Source organism: Calidris pugnax, unplaced genomic scaffold (genome assembly GCF_001431845.1).
Source record: "Calidris pugnax isolate Ruff unplaced genomic scaffold, ASM143184v1 scaffold153, whole genome shotgun sequence".
NCBI classification, from domain to species: domain Eukaryota; kingdom Metazoa; phylum Chordata; class Aves; order Charadriiformes; family Scolopacidae; genus Calidris; species Calidris pugnax.
This window is the reverse complement of record NW_015090999.1, coordinates 3,230,429-3,252,630: the sequence shown is the minus strand read 5'-3', so window position 1 is coordinate 3,252,630 and position 22,202 is coordinate 3,230,429.

Below are 22,202 nucleotides of genomic sequence, written 5' to 3'. Positions count from 1 at the left end.
TCTATTTGCATAGCCCAACTTCACCCTTTCTCCCCACACCACAAACCCAAGGCCTAATTTTTTACAGCGCACATTTAGGTAAAGCTTAAAGCTCAAAATGCTTTTATTGCAAATGCAAACATAATTAAGATTTTTTTAATATTCATTGTTAAAACATTATGCTTATATTTTTTTTTCATTTGTATTATTCCAAAGTAGCCTATCTATCATGTTAATTATTTTTACTTCAATGCAAGATAACTCTCAATTTTAAAGGTACATGGAAGGAGAGTATCTTCTCCTTTAAGGGTACTCAGTCAAAGAGTGAAAAACCAGAAGACAAAGAGACAAACCTGACCAGCAAATAATAAGGGAAGTCATGATAAGAACAAGCCTCGTCAGTGGCATGAATTGGTATGAGTATGTGAGGCACGAAAATATTTTTTTTCAGCTGGGAGGATAAGGACAGAGCAAGAGATAGAGACATAAAACTTGACCAATTAAAATCAGCAAAGACAATAACTGGAAACAAATCTGGCCAGTGACACTATTTGATGGGCTATCAAGAAACTGCAGGCAAACCAGGACTTTGCAGTAGATAAGGATGCAAATCTGTGGGTCCTGCACGTCGGAGGGGTCGGGTGGGACTGTTCCAACTGATAAGCCAATGTGCAGGGGAAGGGGAAAAGGGGGGGACAGAGTGGGGGATAAGCAGAAAGGGGTGTAAAAGGGGCTGCGTATAAAACAGGACTGGTCACCCTGCTTGTTTGCCTGAGCCCTGTACTGGATCACCACAGTTTCTCCTGTCTTCTTATATCTTCTTATTAAATCGTTTCTGAACTCCCTGTCACCAAAATCTCACTCTTTACTCTGTGTGTGTGTGTGCTGGGCTCCAGCTACTGGAGCAGAAGGTGTCCTGGGTTGGAGAAGGCAGTGACAGTCCTAACATGACTAACACAAATCATTCTCAGCTTCACTGGCTTGTGGATGATTAACTGTGGAGGTATTCAGGGAGAAAGAACAATTGCTACGGTGAAGTATAATCTCCCACTAGTACCCTAGTCTTCTATTCCCAAATGATTGTTGTTATTGGATTTATTACACAAAAAGTCTTGCTAAAGGCAAAAATGAAGTACACCTTTTATGTGGACCTGAGAATCTACTGTCAGATCAGTCCATGTTTTAATAGTACAAATTCTGGAGAGGGTACAGAAGAAGGCTAAAAGATGATTAGGGGCCTAGAACATCTCTCTTACGAGGAAAGGCTGAGGGATTTGGAGCTTTTTAGTCTGGAGAAGAGAAGGTTTAGGGGGGATCTGATCAATGCTTATAAATACTTAACGGGAGGGTGTCAAGAGGGTGGAGCAAGTCTTTTTTCAGTGGTGTCCAGTGACAGGACAAGAGGTGACAGGCACAAATTGAATATGAGAAGTTCCATCTAAACATGAGGAGGAACTTCTTTCCTTTGAGGGTGGCAGAGCACTGGAATAGGCTGCCCAGAGAGGTGGTGGAGTCTCTGACTCTGGAGATGTTCAAAAGCCACCTGGACACGTTCCTGTGCAACCTGCTTTAGGTGGACCTGCTTTGGCAGGGGGGTTGGACTAGACGATCTCCAGAGGTCCCTTGCAACCCCATATCATTCTGTGATTCTGTGATTATTACAATTACGGAAATACTCATACCTGGGCTAGAGTAGTACAGTAAATTTCAGTAACACAGGTCTTCCTTCCTGGAGGATTGTGAGGTTCACAATGGAGTTCTTGTCCTCTGCTTGGAAGAACGAGATGCTGACACTGGTCCTTGCTTTCTCCTTAGCCTGGTGTCTGGGTGTGTATTCCCTGCCTGCCCCCAACTCACTACCTTCTGGGGATTTCCACAGGGGAGGTCAGCGGGAGGGAACAACTGTCTCCAACCAGCCAAGGCTGCACCATCCTCCTGAGAAACAGCTGCCTTGTCCCTGCTGGGGCTGGTGACAGGGGGTGAAGGATCTGGATGTTTTTTATACCCTTAGAAGTGCACTGATCTTCCTTGATATCATGTTCACCAATTCATACCCTGCATGTAAAAAATTGCAATGCCCATAGTATTTTATTTGTTTTCTACAGTTAGCAGCCTTTTTTTTTTTTTTTCCCTGTTTTGTTTTTCATAGCTATAAGCACAGAATGGGAAGGAGATAACTGTTTCTATGGAAACAGATGACAATTTGTTAACAAATTCTGAGTTGTCATGTATTTCTAGCACTGTACCACTAATAGACTGATCGCCTGGTACTGAAAAATGCTTGCAAAAGTGATGAACCTGCCGTGTTAATTTTGCAAAATAGTGAATTACCTTTCAGGGAGGAAGGGGGTTTAAGTCCTGGGTCCTATGGAGAAGAGGTTTGTGCATTGCTCTCATAACAACATTAATCTGAAAACTGACTAATTCTGCTACAAAACTCTTTGAAACACCTCTGAAGCTGGAATCATCCAAAATTTATGACTGCAGTTGTCCTGTCTAGAGGTGCAAATGCCCTATTGCATGAAACCATGCAAGGGGAGATGAATCACATCGTTTTGAAAGAGAAAATCTATTCTTTTCCTAGAGAATATTATTACACAGATCGATTCGTCGTTCCCTGTGGTACCCTACAGCTATTCCCACAGGCTAAAACTTTTACACAAAATTATTTCTGTTGTCTCAAGAAGTGGAAATGATTCCTTATAGATATTGCTGTGTGCTTTTAAGGTTTGAAAACTGGATATGCAAATGGCTTCTGTCAAATGCTAGTGGCAATGTACTATATATAAACTATGAATTTATGATTATTTGCCATTTCTTATTGTTGTAACATCTGATGGATTCAATTGGAAGTTTATACTACTTCTAGCATGAAAACTTGCTGGAGTTTGGAATTATGACCTTTTATCATTACTAATTTCATGCATCTTCCTAAATGTAACATATAACAACAAAGAATTCTTTGTTGAATGAAATGTTCCTGCCTACTCAAAAGGATTTTTTGTTGGCCTAGGCAGTGCAACATTTCTGCAACATACTTTTCTACACATTCATTTTTCAGATTGACCTGCGAAAAAAAAAATAAAATAAAAAAAAAAGATGGAAAACCATTTACATGGTAAAATATCTATTTACACTGGGTGGAAATACATTGACTTCAGTCTTACCTCTACAGTTATTTTCAACTGAATGTAAAGAGGTAGAGGATCCAAGGAGATAGACATTTATTGTCTTTGAACTCAAATATCTTTTCTTTAAAAAGTCACATCCTTTACTCAAAGTTACCTCTTTATTAAAATGCTTGGATAACACAAAAATCATTCAAAATTTACAGAATGTGTGATATTTTTGTGATTACATTTTATCTTTTTTGTCTGCTTTTAATACAATTCAGGTAAAATAGTATGCATTTTTATTGTTGTCATTTTTATGGACTTTTTTATATCAGAAGGTCTTTCATAAGAATGACAACATAAGAAATTGCGTTCTTTCAGTATAAAACATGTCTTAGACACAGTATGTGTCTGGGGTTTTTATTATTAGTGTAAGAAGAATCTATTGATATTTTTTAGAGTCATGGATCTTCCATTTTTATTGTGTCATGAAATTAAATATAAATTGTTTGAAATCATATCAACCAAATACATAGTTGAATCAGATAATAGATACCTGTGACAAAGGATACCTTTAATATTTGATGATGCTTCTGGATTATAGGGATTTAAAAAGAAGTGTTGTCAATCAGAAGTAACAAAAAAGCCAGATACTTATTTGTCATTGTTATTAGCTTCCCTTGAATTTGAAATTCATCTGACTTTAATTCTCAGGTACATAAAAACAAGGAAACAGTTTATGTACATATTTTATGTAAACCTAAGGACTATCTACAATGTAGTATTTCTATTGTGGTGCTAAATTTATGCTAAAACTTACCTCATCTTTTTCTTCATGGAAGCTCAGAATCTGAACAGTGGCTCATGAAATGTGCTAAAGAATACAAATTAGTATAAAATACTGACGTATTTGGTTTTTTTTGTTTGTAATAGTTTACCCTCAAACATGCTGCCTGGTAGCATATTTAATCCCTTAATTAAAAGGGAAAGAATGCTGTTGGCTAAACAAGAATACGAGTCATCTAGTTATTCAAAAACTTCACTGCATTTCCCGTATGAGGTAGTTCCAGGTAAACATCCTGCATTAAATTCCTATTGTTCAAGCATTGCTATTCTGAGAAAGAGTAACTTTCCTCCCTTATTGCATTATGCCTTATTTAGGAGATAGGATTTTAGTGGCTGTAAAGAAAGAAGAAACATTAATTTTGCCCATATCGTTAATGCTTCTGAAGATTAGATATGATTTACATATTAGCAGTATTACACCATATTGCCAATGAAGTATTCTTTAGCTAGAGCTCATTATCTGAGACACAGCAAATCACCTAATCTTCCACAAAACCTTCCCTATACTGGAAAAAGACAATTTCTGAGTCCTGCTTCACTATCCAAGGGTTTTCTGTTTTCTTTAGCTGTTTATAGAGTTCCTCCCTCTCAGTACCATCCTTTATACAACATAATTTTCAGTAAGTAAGAGATATGCAAAAGAATCTTGAGGGGTTTTTTAGCTGCATGAGAGGGAATTGTTTTGCAGTCATCTGTTGATAACAATTTCAGGATCCAATATGGTTTCAAGGAGTCTATGAAGCAGTGACTGTATGACATTCTGTTGTATCCTGATTTAGATGGGCTAAAAAGAAATGTCAAATCACACCTTTAGGGTGGGAAGACTAGATAAAGGGAGTGGACTGAATTCCGTAACCTGTGATCTTTCAGCGATGTATTTCTGAAATTATCATCATACTCTATTGACTTACATATGCAGGAGATAGATAAGCAAACAAAATTTGGTGAGCAAAAATCCATATAAAGGTTTAGAATCTCTGGTAGACTAACAGTAGAAACATTAGCAGGAATATTGAAATGTCTTAGTTGGGATTTAGGTGTCAAAATTCTATTGTTCTTAATTTGTGGAATTTTGGCATTAGAACATTTAGATGATAAATGGGATTTAATTCCTATTCACTTCTTTGGGGCTTTTTTTTAGTCCAAAGAATGTGAGATATAAATTGCAAAAAACTGAAAGTAGGAAAGACACCTCAGGACTACATATTCTTAGTTATGTGTTGAACCCATACGAAAACTTTGGCTTCTTTCAGGAGTGCCAGTCTCTGAACTCAGATGTGTTCTTGACTTCACAGTGACCCAGTTTCAAGAAACTAGAGCCTGGCTGTCTGGGGGTAGATGTGATTTTCAGGATAATTATTTTTTTTAAACTGCTTTGTTTTTTTTTTTTTTTCCTAGGGAGATGCTAGGTGTCCTGACGTTCACTGAGATATAGTTTTACAGAAATCTATTTTTTATCTCTGTTGCCAAGTGTCTTCCCTTCAAAAGGCAGATCATTACTTTAAACTCTATGTAGAAAGAAATGTATACTGCAAAGCCAAATATGGACCTGTTTTAATTATCTGTTTTCTAATTTTCTATTAGTTGCCTGTCATGCATTAAATCAATGCATTTAAAATTAGATGTAGTGGATGGAAAGGGAAAAATTCTCTTTAATACCCTAATGAGCCTTCAAAAGTGTTTAGTTTTCTTCACAGACAATGGAGATTGATTAACACCTAAATAAGGAATGCAAAGAGCTAGTTACCCGTGTGAAGATAATCTATGATGCTACGAAGCCGAAATTAGAAATTTAATTTAGGAGGCTACAACTGGTTTACTGCTTTACAGGTTTGCTTTACTTTCAGCTAGCTCCTCCTTCTCCAGCCCAAGGATCTGAAAGTGTATCTGGAAGTGTAATCACCTAGGCTGCTTCTGGGAAATTCAGGCAAACAATCCACTGCTATTCTGACTGCCATTATTTTCAACAGAAAAGAAAAAAGACAAGCTTGGTCTATCAGAATGTTTTTCTGTAAACCAAAGTTTAAAGCAAGTCACAGCTGGAGACAAAAGTAAATAGTGGTTTCTTTTCCATATGTCTTCAGGAATTATCTTCACCTAGAAGATAATGAAGATAATGAACCATAGTGTGGTTGAATAATCTGACCACAACAGAAGCTAACTTAGCCATGTGAAGCACTCTACTCTACATGTGAAGAGTCTACTTCCTCTTTCCAACTCTTTCAGGAAAGGGAATGAGGATAAGTTGTCCCACTTTAACATCAAAAAAGCTCACGTCTCAAGAAATTTATGAAACTTTTCTGCTTCTTCAGTAGTGCTGATGGTCACAAGAAGAGATGAACTATTGAAAAAGTACTTTGAAATAAGTCTGCAGAAACCTTGTGATATTATGTAAAAAAACCAAACAACCCCACCAAAAACATGTTTCATTTTAGTATGATGCAAGGTGCATCCACTGAAGGAAATTCTTCAAGGTCCAATAAAGAGTTTAGAGCAGATTTAAATAGTTGTGATGTGTTATACTGGTAGCTGACAGTGAACCTGAGAAACAAAAAACCCAGAAGAGGAAGAGAAAAAGTATCCCAACATTTGACTTTTCATTTGTACAAATGAAGAAACAAACGTTTCTTTATTTTTCACATGAAAAAAGTTAGATGAGGAAATTTTGCAATAACAGCAAGATATAAGTGTTCAAGAATGTATTTTGTTGAGAATTGATATAGTAATTATGATAATGAATTCCTGGGTTTGTAGTATTTAGAAAAAAATTAGTTACAAGTAGTTACCAGAGTACTGTTTGTCTGTCCGTACATGCTTATATATATGTGTATCTTCTAATGGATCGTATTTTGTACACTGGACTTTCAGTGACCTTAGAGCTGTACTTATGAGTGACTGCATTGTGCTTATAAAACCACAGCTTAAAGGCTACTGAAGAAATATGAGATTTTATCAGGGACTCCCAAAATAGCAAGCACAAGCTGACAGCAATAGCCTTGAAAGTGCAAGCATGGGACAATAGCCAAGGTCCCAGGCTATAAACACAAATCACTAATGATTAACTACTGATCACTAAAGGATTACAACCTTGGCAGCAGGGTGAAACCTGTTTCAGAGTTAAAAAAGAAAACAGAGAAGAAATCTCAAGCATTTGAAAAACACCATGTAGAATAAAACTTGTATGCAACGTGTAGTTTATGGATGAGAGAACAAAGAGGAAGTAAGTAAACTGTGTTAGAAAATGTTTTTAAGAAATGACCCAAGCGTATCCAACCCCCACCATCAACACCATACCCAGTAAAAAGAGCAAAAAGTACAAAGAAACACCAAGCATCACCCTCATACTCCTCCTGGTGTGGAACTGGGGTTCAGAGTAACAACTGTCGTTATGTTCAGAGTAAGGGTACTGTATGTTACTTAGATTTATTGCAAAACCACCTGATAGAAAATGACTTCCAAAAAAGACTTCTGAAGAAACAAGCATAATACTGTCTCTAAAGGTTATCTGAAGCTATTTGTATGCCATTCCTGAAACAAGGGTATGTTTAGTTATATCCCGGTCTACGAAATCTAATAGTATTTGAGACTGATTGTCCTGCATTGTTCTTATGGCAAATGAATGTATCACAGATGTTGTAGCACTTTTCAGCTTCAAAAAAGTTCAAATACATTTTTAGTTAAACACCTTTAGAGAGAAAAGATGAAAGAAAAATGTACGTGCATATAAAAATGTTGCTTAGATGTGATATTGAGAATCAGCTTTCAATTGTTTTCCTCTTTTCTGAATATTTTAGTATGTATTGTCTTAATTTTATTTTAATTAAAAAAGGCTTTTTTGTGTTTTATGTTTCTCCCCGTAACTTGGAACTTTAAGTCACTGCTAACTTAGAAATACTATGAAATATATTTATTTTAATTATTAGGTAGCAGCTGGAAGCTACAATATAATTTGAAGAATTTTTTTATACGATTTGAAGGAACATCCAGCAGAATAAAGTGTCAACAAGATGCTCAACATGCAAAAGGTGCCTATATGTGAATACGAAGTTTCATGGATTTCAGAAGCAGAAGAGTTTTACCTATGCTTTTCCAGCAGATTAATTAATCAATCAATCCACCTTCCCTTTTAGTATATATGATAAAAGTACCTGAAATACACAGGTTCCTGGAAATATACACAGAAGTGAGATGTGGAATATCAAACCCTACAGTGAAGAAAGACCTTCGCAATACCTAACCAAAATGCCTTCCAAATTTGACTGTCATCACTGACACATGCTTAGAATGTGTATTTCCCCTCCAACCACTTACACATTACCATATTGTGATTATATTTAAACCATGTTTCTTAAATATGAGATAACGTGAATGACAGTGACAGCTATGGAAAATAAAAAGCTATATTACATATATAGTTCCCCCTACACACTGAAATAGGTGAAGCTGTATTAATTTAATATTTTTGAAAAATCTATCTTTTTTCTAATGCTATATACTTAAAAATTGGTATTTTAATAATGTATTGCAAAGTCGTTTCCCAGATAAAAATTAGGCTGACAGATATTTCATTCATTCAATTCCTTAGGGCATACATATTCTTTTTATATAAGTTCTATAAAGTAACAAACACTACTTCAACTATCCTTTTGACTAGCTCTGTTGCTTTAGGGTCAATTTCTTGTGCTTTGCTGTACTTGAGATAACAGAAAACTTTTGTTGCTTGTTCTTTCTTTCTTCTGTCCTACATTCTTATCTTCTTGTCAAAATTATTTGTATGCAGGATATGATTAAATGTAACCCTTTTTTTGGTGATGACTGAAGCAAAAAAGTGTAAGAAGCTGTTGAAGACCTTTGCATATCTATTACCTTTTACCACATTTTGAATCTTACTCTTTCTAAATATATCATCGCTTACTCAATCTATTTCTTCTAGTTGGTAATTCATAATGTGACCATTTTTCCACTTTTGCAATCTCTTTTTGGTTTCCAAGTCATTGGAAAATTCTCAGTGCACTCACAATGATAGCACTCTTTCTATTTCATAATGACAGTATGCTGTCCACCATCCAACCTAGCACTGAACGCTTCCAGGGATGGGGCATCCACAACTTCTCTGGGCAGCCTGTTCCAGCATCTCAGAACCCTCACAGTAAAGAATTTCTTCCTAATTTTTTCTTCTTCCCTCCAGTTCTTTATCCCACTGTACTCTACCGAGCAGGTCCCTGAAGCACCAAAGTCTGCCCTTCATGAAAGATACATAAACTTAGAGACAATACTAACAACAGTAAGTGCATCTGGTGTCCCACAAAGCTTCCTTCCACAAAGTGGTAAAGTTATGACTCATGATTTGCCATTGACCATTCTCTGTTCAAGTGAGACATATGGCAGGATTCAGATCACAAACTGAAACACCTATAATCTATAAAGAATATAGGTTGTATATACAAGACACATACAATGTAAAAAACTGCAAAGTTGCTTTCTTTAATTGAAGTTGCTTTCTCACACAAAAAGGCACTAAAGTCTTGTTTTAGTTAACTGGAAATGCTTTATCACATCCCTTGTTTCCTCTTGTTTTTGAATATGACTCCTAAAAGAACTATATTACATTATATAACTAGAACTCATTGTCAAAATAAATCATTTTATGGAAAAATTTGCCCCAAAGTAAATTTTTGTGGAAATGTTATAAATCTTTGCAAAGCAACATGCTTAGCATTGGTGGAGCCCCATAAATACATCTAAAATTCAAGATATAGCTTGTAGCATAAACAAAAAAGCTTTCACAAAAGCATAAAAATGAATCTATCATTAATGATAAGCAACATTAAAATGAAATAGAATTATTTAAATTGAAAATGGATATTAATGACACAGAAATCATACTTTGTCTTCATTGAAATTATTCTTATTATCCTTTAAAAAAATAAATAGCAAATTGTAAAATTATAAGTAACCAATGTTGTGTTTAGTTTACTGAAATAAAAATCAATATAGCTTTTAACTTGAAACAATATTGTTTTGACACACAGTATGGATTTTAAAATTAGATATTTATATTTTAATTCTTCCATATTGTGGCATTTGCCTTCTTTACTTTAAATAATAGCGTAGATACAGTTATCATGTACCCTTTGACTCTCATGCAGTATAGTGAATGTAAAAATACTCCTACTGAATTAAGGGCACTAATGAAGTTCTTACAGTTATGTACTTAAGTCTCTTGTTGAATGTACGCAATAAATAGAAAGGAACCAGTTTGGTCACATTAGGAAGTGCAATCTGTTTCAAGTAATCTCATCATCCTAAAAAAACCCAGTATTTCATAAGATCTGAAGTTAATATATAGCTAGAAAGAGACTACTGGATGAATAGTGGCTACATGACATTTTCCAACAAATGGTAAAGATAATGATAAAGAGGTGGAAAATGTCTTTTGTTTGAATCTTAAGATTTGTGCTTTGCTAAAATATAACATTGTTTCTGTTACTGTCTGTGGCAATATCTGTATTTAAAAAAAAAAATCTAAAAAAATATAAGTCTGTATGCTGTCGTGAGAAATGAAAGGAATAATAATCAGAAAAATAGAATCTTTTAAGTAGGAAAGACAGAACTTTTGAGATTCCTTGAAGGAAACAATAGTTTGAAATAAGAGTATCATTGGACAAGTAGCAGGGCTGATTGTTAGTTGTTTTTATTTAAGAATAAGAGGTATAATTCTTTTTCTTCTCTTTACCCTGAAATGGAAGCAGTCATACAGCAAAAGCCCCATATAAAAATACCCAAATTAGAAATCAAAAAAATTCCAAGATAAAATTTAAAGCCCTGAAGACCTAACCCAGTGTTCGCTCTGATAGTTAGTATTCCTAAATCATATCGAAATGAAGGCATGTTTCTTCTCTGTCCTGATCAGTTTCAGTTTCTGCATCATTCCCTTTTGCCTTCAGTGATATTTAAGACAACTAGAGTATGTCACTTCTAGCTAATTGCTAAAGAAATTTAGATAAAAAAAGAAGTCAGACAAGGAAAAGCCCCCAGTCAGAAGCAGAAGAAACAGAAAAAGGAAAGGCAGGAAAAATTTTCTGCTTTTTTTAATATCTTATTCCTTGTATGAGATCTAACATTCTGCAATCAAGAGACCACTCTGTCAAGCAGAATTATTTCAACCTGAGTTATTTAGTCATTTTATCATCTGAATATTTGAGGGAGAAAGAGGTAGTATAAAATACTTAACAAAGAAATAGTATAATATACAAAAAGTTTAATAAATGTTTTATTTTAACAGGGTTATATTGGTCCAGCATTACCAGAAAACATTTCATAATATATTAGTAATCTTTATAAGTGGGTAACGATCAAGACCCGCATGAAATCTGTCATTTAAAAAAGGATTGTCAGTTTTTCTCATGTACCTCACACTTACTCTGCCACTTTTGAAACCTAAAAAAATCTCATTGTTTTAATATTCCTATTGTTATTTTCACAGAACATTCTTGAGAAAACTGGACCCCATTAAAGGTCTCTTCCATTTATGATTCTATGATTCTATGATCTTATGAGAAACAGTATTGAAAGCCTTACTGAAATCAAGATAGACAGTATCCACTGCTCTCTTCTTTCATTTACCAGGCCAGTCGTTTCATCATAGAAGATTATCGGTTTGGTCAAGCATGACTTTCCCTTGGTGAATCCCCCCTGACTGCTCCTTATCACCTTCATATCCTTCTTATGCCCTTTTGAGGACAGGGGTGAGATTTGCTTTCTTTGAGTCCTCTGGTTTTCTCCCTGTAGTCATGATTGCTCAAAGATGTCAGAAGTGTCCTTGCAGTGACACCAAGCAGCTCCCTTAGCACTTGTGAGTGCATCCCATTGGGGCTTGTGGACTTAACGTATGACCAGTTTGCGTAAATATTCCCTAATCTGATCCTTTTTCACCAGGGTTACATCTTCCTTCCTCTCCAGGGCCTTTGATTCCTGAAGACCAGTCTTACTAGTAAAGGCTGAGGCACAGAAACCATTCAGGACCTCAGCCTTTTCCATAACCATATTCTGGTGTAACCAGGTCCACTGCGTCATTCAGCGGCAGGCCCACATTTTCCCTAGTCTTTCTTTTTCTATTTTTCTACTTAGAGAAATCTTTCTTCTTTCCCTTGATTTCCCTTGCTGGATTCAGCTCCAGTTCTTGTCTTTCCTAAACATTCCTCTGCATGCTCAGTGTCTTCATTTTCCTCCCAAGTCACCTATGCCTGCTTCCACTTTTGTATACTTCCTTTCTGTGTCGAGTTTATCCAGGAATTTATTGTTCACCCATGCAGGCCTCCTGGCATTTTTACCTGACTTCCAGCTTTTTGAGGTGGACTGTTCATAAGCTTGAAGGCAGTGATCCTTGAATATTGACCAACTTTCTTGGACCTCTCTTCCATCCAGGGAACTATCTCATGGGATTCTTTCAAGCAGACCCCTGAAGAGGGCAAAATCTGCTCTCCTGACGTCCAGGCTTGTAATCTTGATCTTTGTTATTCTCCCTCCTCTCAAGATCCTGAACTCCACCATCTCATAGTCACTGGAGCCAAGATTTCCTTCAGCTTTCACACCCCCAATGAGCCCCTCTTGGTTTATAAGTATGAGGTACAGCAGAATGCCTCTTCTTGTTGACAGAAAAGCCATTATCCTGGCTTTTGATGAACTTGCTCCAGTTTATTGATACCTTTTCTGTAGTGGAGGTGTGATCATGCAATCACATTTTGCTGATCAATTTACATGACAATTTACAAGCTAATCTTGGGCTTCAGTACAGTTGGGAGTCCATTACGGATGAGCGATGCTTTGGGTTGAATAAAAAAAAAAACGTGGTCATTGAAGAATCATTTAGGAAGTTAATACAAATACAGAGTTTATTCTGAAAATGGTGATGTCCCCCTTTTACAGATGTCTGATATCAGTATTAGAGTCACCAGAATATTAGAATTTTTTCCTAGCAGGTTTTTATAGTTCACAGATTCACAGATTTGAACAGTTGGAAGGGACCTCTAGAGATCATCTAGGCCAACTCCCCTGCTGAAGCAGGACTGCCTAGACCATATTACTCAGGACTGCATCAAGGCAGCTCTTGAAAATCTCCAGAGAAGGGGACTCCACAACCTCCCTGGGCAGCCTTTTCCAGTGCTCTGTCACCCTCACTGCAAAGAAGTTCTTCCTCATTATTGAGTCGAACTTCCTATGCTCCAGCTACAGCCCGTTGCCCTCGTCCTATCGCTGGAAACCACTGAAAAGAGTCCAGCTCCACCATCCTTCAACCCACCCTTTAGGAACTTGTAAACATAGATGAGGTCTCCCCTCAGTCTTCTGTTCTCGAGGCTAAAGAGCCCCAGCTCTTTGAGCCTTTCCTCACAAGGGAGGTGCTCCAATCCCTTAATCAACTTGGTTGCCCTACGTTGGACTCTCTCCAGTAGTTCCCTGTCTCTCTTGAACTGGGGAGCCAAGAACTGGACAGAGTATTCCAGTTGTGGCCTCACCAGTGCAGAGGAGAGGGGGAGAATGACCTCCCTTGACCTGCTGGCCACACTTCTCCTTATGCAGCCCAGGATCCCATTGGCCCTCTTGGTGACAAGGGCACATTGCTGGCTCATGGAGATCCTGCCATCCACCAGGACTCCCAGGTCCTTTTCCTCAGAAGTGCTTCCCAGGAGATCCACCCCTAGCCTATATTGGTGCCTGGGGTTCTTCCTCCCCAGGTGCAGGACCTTACATTTGCCCTTGTTGAACCTCATTAGATTGTTCTCTGCCCAGCTCTCCAGCCTGTGCAGGTCACGCTGGATGACAGCACAGCCCTCCGGAGTGTTGGCCAGCCCTCCCAGTTTGGTATCATCAGCAAACTTGCTGAGGATACACTCTGTCCCCTCGTCCAAGTCATTGATGAATATGTTGAACAGGACTGGGCCGAGTATTGACCCCTGGGGGACACCACTGGTTACAGGCTTCCAACTTGACCCTGCTCCGTTAATGACAACCCTCTGCTTCTGTCTCACAGCCAGGACTCAATCCACCTCACTGCCCCCTCATCTAGCCCACACTTCCTTAATTTTCTAATGAGGATGTTGCAGGAGACAGCGTCAAAAGCCTTGCTGAAGTCAAGGTAGATGACATCTGCTGCTCTCCCCTCATCCAGCCACCCAGTTATAACATCACAGAAGGCTACCAGATTGGTCAAGCATGATTTACCCTTGGTAAATCCGTGTTGAGCACTTCCTATAACTTCTTGTTCTTCACTGTGTTTGGAGATGACATCAAGAATGACTCGCTCCATTATTTTCCCAGGAACAGAGGTGAGACTAATTGACCTGTAGTTCCCTGGGTCCTCTTTCTTGCCCTTTTTGTAGACTGGACTGATATTTGCCTTCCTCCAGTCCTCAGGCACTTCTCTTGTTCTCCATGCCCTTTCTTAAATGATGGAGAGTGGTTCAGTGATAACATCTGCCAGCTTTCTCAGCACTCGTGGGTGCATCCCATCAGGCCCCATAGACTAATGGATGTCTGGTTTGGCCAAGTGGTCTCTAACCCAATCCTCCCCAACAGAGGGAAAGTCTTCCTCTCTCCAGACCATCCCTCTTGTCTCCAGGGTCTGGGATTCATGAGGGGCAGCCTTGGCAGTGAAGACCGAAGCAAAGAAGGCATTCAGCAGCTCCGCCTTCTCTGTGTCTTCCACCACCAAGGCACCCCCCTCATTCATCAGTGGGTCTACATTTTCCCTAGCCTTTCTTTTTTTATTGATATCCTGAAAAAAAATCTTCTTGTTATCTTTAACTGTGGTGGCCAAGTTAAGTTCTGCTTGGGCTTTCGCCCTTCTAATTTTTCCCCTGTATATCTTCACTACACCTTGATACTGCTCATGACTAACCAAGCCCTTTTTCCAGAGATTGTAGACTTTTCTTTTCTCCCTGAGGTCTAGCCAAAGCCCTCTATTTAGCCAGACTGGTCTTCTTCCCCATTTGCTCGTTTTATGGGACCTGGGGATGGCCTTCTCCTGCGCTTTTGAGAGTTCCTCCTTGAAGAATGACCAGCCTTCCTGGGCACCTTTGCTCTTCAGGACTGTCTCCCAGGGGACACTCCCAACCATGCTCCTAAGCAAGCCAAAATCTGTCTTTTGGAAGTCCAAGGTGGCAGTTCTGCTTGCTCCTTGTCTTGCTTCTGCAAGAATTTAAAACTCTGTGATCTCGTGATCACTCTCCCCAAGACGATCTTGAACCTTTACATCCCCCACAAGACCTTCTCTGTTAACAAGCAGCAGGTCCAGAAGGATGCTTTCCCTGGTTGACTCGCTCACCAGCTGTATTCCCTGCTAAATGTTTACATTCCAGAAGACTACATGCCAACAACTGTTTTGAGTAAATCTTGTATTAATGACATTTAAGTTTCAAAAAAATAATATGCAAGTGTTAGCACTAGTGTTAGAATTAGTTGTATCCTAATCACAAGTTTCTAGACATATTTGCTGTGTTTGGTTAGCTGATCTCTGAAACAGCTTCAAGACATAAGTTTGAGACAGGCTGTCTGAAAGGTGGCAGATGATTTTCATTTCAGTGATGAAAAATGACATTTTAAAACCTGTTCTGAAGCTGACAAAAGCAAATTTATATATAGATTAGTTATGTAAACACGTATCATAATCAATGAGCAGTTTAAAACAGAAGAAAAGAAAATAATACCAGCAAGCAAACAAAATCAACAAGGTGAAGTTAGCAACTATTTGCACAAATATAAAACCCAACTCTGCAGACTAGATTACAGGACTAGATACTGAAGATGCATTTAACATGTGTTAGCATCTACTATATATGATGTAGGCAAAATGGTAATTTAAAGATATCTTACAAGAATCAGTTTGCCTGTAAATGTAAACTATTGTTGCTTTTTGTGTCTCAATTTTTACTCTTCATTCAACAGAAATCTTTTCACTTATAAACAACTGAAAATTTTGAGGAACAGAATAGAGATCTATGACAAGATAAATATAGATTCATTCCCTAATAGCTCACTAAAGATACTGGTAAGCAGCAGTTTTGACTCACAATTGTTTGCACAGCTGTAAAAGTAGCAGGTGAAAAGGGTTTTTTTATGTTTGTGGTTTTGTTGGTTTTGCTTTTTTCTTTTTAAATCACTGATAAAGATTTCAAACTTTGTGAGAGCTTTACAGTTTTATTGCCCTTTTGTCTTCTTACTTCATGACCTATTTTATCTCTTCGTTATTAACATAGTGCTTTTGCAATCCCATTTCACAAACACATACTTATAACACATCCTAACTTCAGGAGATGTTCTTGATTCTTTTAAATGAGTTTTCAGGTCAAGCAAGGTGTCAGTTATAATACCCAAGTTTAGCGTTCTTTTAACAACAGTACCTGACAGTAGTCACTGATGTGTAGATTACAAGAGGTTGTTGAAAAATGTCAAGGTTTTGAAAGAAATACTTCAATTACTTTGTATTTCTCATCTTCACCAGAAGACATGATAGATTTCAACACGTGTGTGTTCAAAAGCGTTCCTTTTCCTGTTGTTCTCTGTCTTGAAATGCTAGAACAGTCAGCATTGTCTCAAAAAATATTAGACTTAAAATAGGTTAATTTTTATTTCAACATATTGAACTGTGGATTAGAACTATGTTATTTTTTTATGGAATAGGTGCATAGCAAAAGCACACATACAAGCCACACCTGGCCTTATTTTGATTAATGTAAATTACCATACAGCTTGGGAAAAACAGAAAATAAATTAGACATTATTAAAATTAGAATTATCACTATATTTTACAGAATAATTTAGAATGTTATGCATGCTTGATATATAAATGTTCTAAGATTTCCGTAGCTTTGAATAAATAAAGTATCTCCCACTATAATTAAAAAATAAGTGCCAGAAACTGAACTCATTTGTATCGCCATGTATTAAAAATAGTTATTAAAATCACTTTACAGGTGTCAGAACCTGTGCTTCACTCTCTCAAAGTGTATTATTAACCGTACTAGCATAATCATGATACAAAATAAGGAATAACTTCTGAAAATAATAATACTATCTTTCTTTGAGACTTTTTAATGTGATTTTCCATTAAGCACTGATATTCTATTGTAGTATTTCCTTACTTCACATACTCAAGATTACTTTCCTGAAGCCATGTGAAGCAGAATATTTCAGAGTTGAAAGTGATGTCTCTGAGATCAGTCCAGGGCCTGGCTTAGATGCTCTAGAAATAAGTAATAAAAAACCCCATAAATATTTCCCTAGTATAACTTTAGAATGGACATGCTTAAATTTCAGTCTCTTGCTTAATGCTGTGTGAAATTGAGAGAACAATGCTTAAATCTCAATTCTTTGAATAATCTTATTTTCTAGATTGGCTTTATTTATATCTAGCTGGCTCTCATTGCATTGAATTCAACCAGAAAAACAGAAACAGACTAAGCTTGCAGAGTTTTGCCTGAAGATAAAAACTGGATTTTAAACTCTGTGCAGTTTAAAGTGTATTGAGCCTCCTACGTACTGGTAGAGATGTTCTAATAAAAGCAACACTCTTTTCAGTGCTCTAGTCATTTCAACAGCTGTTTATTTTGTTCTTAGGTAATTAAGGCAAACCCTTCCCAGAAAGGCACATTACATTCTTGAAAAGCCAGATGGCTCCTGAGAACCCCAGAGCTACATAACCCTTTTCTACTAACCCCAACTTCTCCTCTTTTTTTCTCAAAGCCAACCCAGAATGAAGTCAGGAATACAATACGAATTTTGTTAAAGTGTTATTCCACTGGAAAGGATTCTAACCAAGAAGTATAAAATGTTGAGTTTCTGATTGTTGGACTGTTTCTGTATATCATCGTAGGCCTCTGAGTGGATTTTAAAAAATGAAGCTACACATTGACATACTTGCTGAGGTCTTGCCTTTTCATCTTCTGGATTCTAAAATTTTGTACTCTTTACTTATTAGTGTCCACGTTTCAGCTGGGCACACGGGCTCTGCCTGTTCTTAAAGTAGTTTTTCTGCACGGATGAAGACCATCTCCTGAAATGTAGGAATCATGGGTCTTTCATTCCCAGTCTGAGGATCCCCATACATCAGACCCCACAGTTCTGAACTAAGGGCCTGTATCCTATAGTTAAATTCATACAAAGGGAATCAATTACTCAGATATCCATGACCACAACAAAAGTTTAAGCAATTAAAATTTACTTGGCAGAAATACCTTGTTGGAGTCCTGAGAAAGAGTGCAGGAGCTCAAGTGTATCAATCCATGGCAGCCAAAGAAGTTCAAGCAGTCAAGTACAAGTTTTTCTTTAAGCCATTCTAGAGTCCCAGCTCTTCCCCGTTGTCCCGGTTTGAGGTAAAACCAGACCATTTTTGTGTTCTGTAATTTTACATTTTATCTAGGCCTCCTCTAACTCTGAAATTAACGGCATATTGTGGAGAAAACTGCTCGTTCTCAGAATGATAAGACCAATGTTTGTGCTACATGCCAACGAATGGTATGCAGAGAGGCTCTTGCTTATAATAATTGCTATAACAACCAAGGTCAGCCAATTTTTGTTATTTGCCCTGTAGAGGGTCAGAAACAGAAAAATGTAGAGGGGTCACATCTGTGGGGAGGAACGGACAGGAGAGGTAATCCAAACCTGACCAACTGGGGTATTCCATCCCATCTGCCCCATGCTCAGTATAAAAGCCGAGGGATCAAAGGGTCAAGGATCTTCCTGCGATGGCCGATGTCCAAAGAGGACCCTGTCTGTTCATCTGCCCTTGATCCAGATCCATGTGTTCCTGACTCCAGAGCTGGAACTCAGTTCCCATCTGTTGCTGAGTCCAGTCTGGGACTTCCCCAGTGCCTGCTGGTGACAGCACTGTCATCCTGGGAGCTTGATATAGTTTTGTATATATTGTATCTATTTCATTATTCTCTTTCTTCTTTTTTTTTATTTTAATATTAATTCTTCATTAAAGTAGTTTAGTTCATTCTGAACTTTTGAATCTCCTCATCTCTTCCTCTCCTCTTTTGGGGAGGGGGAAGGGTCATCTGTTGGTCCAGTTGCGGTGATTTCGGCTGAAACCACGACACCCATCTACAGTGTGAGAAGTTTAGAGGACCTAATTAATCCTTGAAAATACCATTTTTGGAGCTGGGCCACCTTGGTGTTCTTTTGCCTGTATCCGTACTGATAATTAGAAGGAGCAACAGAGTGAATTCAGGCTCAAAGTGTTTGTGCACATTTCTTCATTGTTGAGATACTTACTACTCACTGCTACCTGGCTGAGCTCTGCTATAAAGGGAAGTAGACCTTAACAATTTGTGTGAGAACTGGTTAGTTCAATTTCAGACTATCTCTACCTACTAGCAGTTATGACATAACTTGTGTTGAATCCAGATCCTAATAGTTGTTTTTATTTTTCCTTTCCTTCTTCTTTTTTTCCTTTTTCTATTCTTCATTTTGCAGAAATATAGCACATTTATTCATTTGTTGAATTGTGGTCAGGTAAAAAAATGTCTTTAGTGTGTTCGAAAGAAATTACAAGCCTGGAAACCAGTGATTTTTTTATTATGTTAGTGCTGAGTAAGGTGCTAACAATAAATTCTATAGAAATGTTTAAAGGCTGGCCACAGACCATATAGATACATAATGAAAACAGTGTTAGTTGGCCTGACATTAAGACTTTTTTTTTTTACTTCCTCAGGATGAATCTGCACCTCATTCAAAGGGCAGAATATGTCTGTGAGGAAAAAAGAAAATACTTGAAATAAATTATTTGGACATAAGCTCTGATGGAGCTGAACGATTAAAAACATGGGTAATCTTCTGTGTGAAAATTTGTAATAATTTAAGGCTGACTTTATGTCCTTTATTGAATATTTAGGAGCAATATTGCAACGGATATGGTAAGAGTAGGTAGTAGGGAAGAGACTGAATATGAGAAAATATATTCAAAGATTAGAGGTATTAGCTTTTTAACATTGGCAAAAGAGATGGCATTAAGACTTCTAAGTCATTTTAAAATGGATTAAAGGAGGTAGTAGGGAATACTGGTATAGCATAATCAACAATCCTGCACATGCACCAGCATAGAGTGGGAACCCAAAACAGTAGGTCTTTTTCATCTCTAAAACCTCTGATTCTCTGGCATAGTTACATAATTACAATTATGTACAATTACATAATGTATAATTAAAATTATGTATAATTGTAAGTGCATGTGTGTAATTACAGTTATGCATAATTACATAATTATAATAACATTCATGTTTCTGAAGATCTAACATCAGTTTAACTGCAATGAATTCTGTTACTTTATTGAGTAGAAGGAAAAAAAAGTAGTCATCATGCAATAGGATGTAAATCCAAATTAGCCACATTAAAAAAAAGAAAGACTTCTGCTGTTAAGAAAAGTCAGAGTAATGCAGAACAATTCTTTTAATATTACTATATATGAAAAAAGGTAAATATCATTCATTCAGTCCAAGATGAAGGGGACAAAATACTTAGAAACTTTTTTTGTAGATGTTTAATCAAGAAACATGCATTTTCAGTCTTCAATAGATGAAAATACATAGACAAAAACTTACAAAAGATGCCCCATACATAAAGTTTAATTTCATTATCAATGATTCTTTTTGATCAAAACAAAGAAAAGAAAGAGTAAATACCAAAGATCTTTTAGTCCATTCTAAGCTTTGTATTCAGTATTATTTAACTGGCTGAGTAATGCTCTATAAAAGACATATATTATTTTGAGATTAAGCTTAATAATTTGATTTGAATTTAAATAATTTGATTCTGAAAAAAATACATGATCATCTAAATTTTCAAGTCAAACTGATCTTCAAATATCTATTTTTTCCATATTTCTGGGCAAAAGTCTAAGAAGTTGAAGATTAGGTTAAAATACATAAAATCCAAAATCTTTGGGTAAATAAATAAATAATTTTAAAAGAGTGATTTAGATATGTTTTGATGACATTTTCTTTTCTGCATAGAAGAAGTAAAGAAGTGATTTTTTCAAGAGTTCATCTGAAATTATTTTTTAACTTTAAACAGCTGGATATAAGCTTAATGGTTAAAAATCCAATTTGAAACTGTTACTTAATCACAGACACCTAATGTGATTTGAGCCATACTCTCACATGCAGGACATATATTTGATATGTGCAGATATGGCAAAGGACCTAGGTGACATTACTGCCCTTCTGCATTGACAGCTGGAGGTCAGCCACCTCAAAAGGTATCAGATGCGTTTATTTAGACAGCTGAATCAATCTTTTGGAATTGTGTTTCACTTTTTTTTTTTTTTAATAGATCAACACTCATGTTTTCTGGAGCTGTATGAGACTTTCACAACCATCTGCATGAGGTAGCAAATCTCAATATGTGTCCAAGTGTAATTAAACTGATCTAAAACACAAACTCTGCAATAGCTTTGTATAATTTCTGTCACATTATTAAATTAACACAAGCTACTTACACTGGAAGTTTTTTAGGTTGTTTTTGTTTGGGATTTTTTGTGTGGGTTCTTTTTTTGTTTTTAACTTTGAAAAAATTATTTAGGATTTGCCATGGCATGTCAGATATTTTTTAATAAATGTTCATAGTTTTCATTGAAGGATCATACTTAACACTCCCATGCAGTTTTTTGACTTTTGCCACTCTGAGAAGGATTCAAAGGAAGAGAAAAATAATAAATTCAGACTAACAACATTTCACACTGTACCATAACACAGTCTTTAATCTAGTGCAGCTACTTCAGTGTTATAATGCCATTTGACCCTATGTTTTATTCCTTTCCATTAATTTGCTCCGAGCAGCCTTTGAAAACCAGACATGACTTCACTTGTGTTACAAATTAGTGTCACAGAATTTATAATATTCTTTTTCTTTTCATCTATGGAATAAGCAAAAGTCATAACTCCCTTACCAAGAATATATATACATATATTAAGATTCTGATATATGAAAAAGAATAAGATCATCTCTTCCTTTTATTTTGAACTAGTTTCTGGATGTATGGATGTACTGGTTTTAGGCAAAGAGAGGAAACAAGAGGAGGTGAAAAGGGGTTAAAAATTATTAATAATTTTTAAACCCTCTGTTTTACTTACCATAATTACTTATAATGGCATATTTAGGACTTATGTTAACTCATTCTGTAACAAATAAAATAAAACACATACGTGAATGCCACATTCTCACACGTACATACATTTACAACTAATATGCTTAATAAAGGCTTCCTTG